We start from the raw sequence: 4,680 nt of genomic DNA, 5'->3' as shown, positions 1-4,680 counted from the left end.
GAGCCAAAATTGATAAGAAAAGTGACTCTTCCTGACATCTCATCGTCCAATTCAACCTTCTACGCACCACATATTTTTCTATTCCTCATTCCACAACCATTTAAAGTCAATTGTTCTTATAATTTAGAGTTTTGTGGTGAGATTAAGTGTGAATTCTTCTCTAAGAGTGTTGGAGAAAGAGACAAGTGAAAGATTTCTTCTTCCTACATTTCCTAGAAGAGGTTGCAAGGGATTTGCTTTGAGAAAGAGTTTCAGATAAGTGTTGTTTATTTATTAGTGTTGTACGAAATTTTATATATGAAATTTGTGTTTTGTTGTATCTTTTTCATAAAATCTGAGTAGTTTACTTTATCTTTCTCCATACTATGAGATATGGTAAAATGAAGAGATAGTATGGATGTGCCAATATTAAAATATAAAATAAATTCTGTGATTTTTCAGCTCTGAACTTAATTTACTTTACCTTTAACCTTTAACCTTAGGAACATCCCTTTTACCCTTCATAGTAGTAATATTAGAAATAAATTTGGTATCATCATATCTGAGAACCTGTTTTAATTTATCAATGTTCCAACTATTATCTTGCAAAAAATCATACACTTTAATTTAATATATTGTGGACTATCATAGCAATCCACCAAAGTACCAGCCCCTAACCAGTCATCGTAGCAAAATGAGACATCATCATTATTAATGTTCCAACTAATAAGATTATCAGTTAATATGGAAACTTTCAGCATGCCTTCCCAAATATAAGAATCATTCTTATAATGAATTGCCTCAAGAGGATGCAAATTTTTACAATTTTTAGTAGACATAAGAGAAGACTAAATAGAATTCAATTTTCTAAAATGATACCATAATTTCCTAAAGCAAATCTGGATGGAATCTTTCAATCTTCTAAAACCCAAACCTCCTTTATCCAAAGGTTTACAATGTTTGTTCCAACTTTTCTAATGAAAGTTCTTTTTATCATTACCATTCCATAGAAATTTGTTAAAGAAATTTTTCAATTTATTAACAAAACCTATGGGCATGTTCATTGCTTGCATAACATAAAGAGGCATAGAAGTTAGGATGCTTCTAAGAATAGTAACTTCCCCTAGACAAAATGAATTTATTCTCCCAACAAACAATTCTTCTTCTTATTTTATCAAAAAAAACTTTCAAAAAGAGCTTTCTTTTTACTAGTTTTATCCAGTATAAAACCAAAATAAACTAAAGGGACTGTGTCTTATTACACTTAGTATAATCCACCATCCAATTCTTCTTATTTAAAACACTTGTCCTCTTAGACCACCAGTCAATCAGAGTAAAAAAATATAATGTACATACATGATAGATGCGGATAAATGTGAATATGTAAATACCACGCGTATTTTGGGCTCCAATCACAATCAAATGGTATAATCCACCATCCAATTCTTCTTATTTAAAACACGTCCTCTTAGACCACCAGAGAAAAAAAATATAATGTACATACATGATAGATACAGATAAATGTGAATATGTAAATACCACGTGTATTTTGGGCTCCAATCACAACCATTTGATTGGCATGATGTAAAATCACACCTACCAAAGCAAAGATAAAAGGCTTTGATTCATTTTTACGTAGTTCTGAAAAGCAGTTAAAGATTCCTACTGATACGTCGGACGGTAAGATCTCAAAGGGGAGGCTGATTTTAGCTAAAAATAAACCAACCGTCCGATTCGGAAGATGCGATCCGTGGCAGTATCGTAATTCCGCTGTCATTTCTAACCTATTTAAGCCAAACATCGAGCCGTCGTCATGCTGATCGCACCCAACTTCCGTCTCCATCTGTCTTGTTAGGGTTCCAAAATCGGAAACACGCACTCTCTCTCTCTGACTATCTTACATTCTATTTTGTGATCTATGTGTGCTATGGCGACTTTTGGGGCGATGGAGGTAAAGGAGAAGCGGCGAGCTTGACAGATCTGTAATATCTTTTCTTTGTAGTGGATTTAATATTAATTTTTCCTTGAGAGTTTTCTAATTTTCTTTGGGTTTTTTCCCTTTTTTTTTTTTGGTTAGGGTGATTGCTGGGCGCAGCGGTTTATCGATCTTTTCCTGGCCTTGTTGTCTCTAATTTGGGGGGATGATTGGACGGTTAAGAATACGAGGGTGCGAATTGGTCGATAAACCTCTGCATCCGGTTATCACTTTTTTCAATTTTTTTTTTTGTTATTGTTTCTGTTTTTTTTGTTTAATTGATTAATGTTTCTGGTATTTTAGTCTGAGAAGATTATTAACCTGCAAGTGTTGTGAGTTGGGATGAGGGAACTTGGTTAATTGGGCTAAGTCAGGGTTGTCATTTCTGTTTTTATTTTTTTATGACTGTATTTGTGGCTTTGATTTCTTTTGTTATTTTATTTTTTTCCGGAGATAAGATGGCTTTCGTGGAGATTTAGGCATGAATTTTATTCGCAGAAGCAGATTATGGAGGCATATGTAGGCAAGTTCTCTGAGGCTCATACAACTTAATCCTAATAGCTCCATATATCTCTTTTTTTTCTTTGAACTTTGAAATTTTTGAGACAGATGGGAGTATTTTTAATTTTTTATATTTGAGGATCATAGGATTTAAGTGATAGTTTTGAATTAAAATTTTCTAATGCCCCCGGGCAAACCACTGGAACAGTGAAGAAAATGAAAATGGAGTTATAGTTGTCTTTTAAGTATTTTCTTTCTTTTTTTTTTTTTTTAGCTTTACGATTAACTTCTATTATATTTAGTTGGTTATGTCTACTTCAGACTAGTTCTCTTTCGGATTTTTGGGGCATGGTATTTGATTCTTTTGCTTATATACTTGATTTTTTGTTTGATTTGTTATGAACCTCTAGTCCTATTTTCTTAGCATCATGTGGTATGAAAATCAATTTTGTTTCTACCTATATATTTACATAGGAGGATTTGCCATTTATCATGAGTGGATTGAATTTGATTCAGTTTCTATCTTTGTATGCGGATAGAGATTAATTCTCATCATGAAAAAAAAAAAAACTCTAGTTTTAGGAGTATGATCTTTAAAAATGAACATATTTTGTAGAAATGGGTATGCATTAGATGTTTTGATTCTTTTCTACCACCTTCAAGCCCTAGTAAGTGACTCCAGATGTTTTGATTCTTTTCTACCACCTTCAAGCCCTACTAGTAAGTGACTCCGATAGCCTCTAATGGTTGGATGAGTTAGTTGTAACAAATGGTTTTGGGATATCTGTGATAAAAGAAACACTTATTTTTTATAGAATCTGCATTTGTTTCCGCATCCCTCATTCATTATTGAAATTATTGGGATTAAATAGCTTTGGAGATTGAGATTCTCAATTTGTTTTGTCATTTTCAATAGTAATTGGGTGTTGAATGTCGTCGAATTTTTTAGCTGGCCACCATTTTTGGCTGCAAGTTCTTTGTTGGTGAATTTAAGCTCATAATGCACCGATAGGGTCTACAGGTGAAGTTTAATGTATAAATTTATAAGCTTGGCCTTAGATTTGTCCACAATACTGACACTTTATTTGTTTTATGGCTATTGAAGTTCTAAAATAATTCATGCAATTTCTTTATATAAATCTGTTCATGAAATTTTTGTTCAATACTGCTATTTTGTACCTCATAAATCATTTCATACTTTTTGGAGCTTGAGGCAATGCTCCCAACTGCCATCAAGAAAAGCATGGCTGACAGAAAAAACAAGTCAAAGTGCTATTGTCATTGAAAGTGAAGCTATTCTCAGTGCTATGAGGTATATATATATATCTGACCTATCCTTGAATTTTGATAAAACAAATAACCATTCATGTAGGCAGTGAAAGATTAGGCTTTTCACGTTTTGTTTTGTAGATTTTCACGAAGTAATGTAGCAGTACATTGTAAACCGAAGTGGGAGTACATTCTAACTCAGGCTGTAGTTGTAGGAATGTTGCTTCTACATGATATTCTTTGATGATAATTAGTTGGATCAATAATTGAATGAAAGTTTGTACCGAAATGGTTATTTTGTTAATGATTTTATCAACTAAGTTTTAAATATTTATTGTGTTTCTTTTATTGCTGCTTGTTGGTGAAAATTTAGTACCAAAATAGGACATATTGATGACAAGAATATGGTCAGATTAGCTAGAAAACCTTTATCAAGTCAATTGCTGTAGTTATGAACTCGACATGTGTGAGCTAAGGAAAGCTCGACATTTTTTAAAGCTCATCAACTCGGCCATTTCTTCCCCCATTACTGTTTTGGATTAAAATTATTCCGTTTGAATTTTCTCATACTGAATAATAATTATTCACGCTATGGTTCATATTTTTGCTTTCTATAGGCAAGATGTTTTCAGTCATTTGATTTTCTTAGTTGAAACATTGAATTTAAACGATGAGGGTTTTAAAGGTCCCACGAAATGCATGGCCATAGTTTCGCTTGAACTGTAGCCCTTTAAAGCCTAGCTATTTTTCCTGTTTGGTTCCTGTTGCTGCTGTTGTTTTCTTTCCATGGCAATTTGCTGTTTGCCATGACCGATCGAGCGCATGGGATTCATACTTATACAGTGTTTTTTTTGTCTGTTGCAAATTTGGGATTGTTGATAAAATTTAAGTTTAAATTATGCCCTATCGTGAATTATATATGGCTGATTTTTTAGTGTCAATCATATATATATATA

General features: G+C 32.8%; 1 long non-coding RNA gene across 3 annotated transcripts in view; it reads left to right on the top strand.

Annotated features, from left to right (window-relative positions):
- The first annotated feature begins 1,764 nt into the window (after window positions 1-1,764).
- LOC110018318 overlaps window positions 1,765-4,680 on the top strand; it is a 4,918-nt gene continuing 2,002 nt past the window's right edge. The window contains exons 1-3 of one of the 3 annotated variants that reach the window (XR_002293350.1): window positions 1,767-2,700; window positions 3,663-3,767; window positions 3,866-4,053. This is a non-coding gene — a long non-coding RNA (uncharacterized LOC110018318). Of the gene's footprint in view, window positions 2,701-3,662; window positions 4,054-4,680 lie in introns of those variants that run through there. The other 2 variants (XR_002293351.1, XR_002293349.1) reach the window with 2 other exon arrangements.

Source organism: Phalaenopsis equestris, unplaced genomic scaffold (genome assembly GCF_001263595.1).
Source record: "Phalaenopsis equestris unplaced genomic scaffold, ASM126359v1 Scaffold000008, whole genome shotgun sequence".
NCBI classification, from domain to species: domain Eukaryota; kingdom Viridiplantae; phylum Streptophyta; class Magnoliopsida; order Asparagales; family Orchidaceae; genus Phalaenopsis; species Phalaenopsis equestris.
This window is presented reverse-complemented; position numbering and strand designations above follow the sequence as displayed.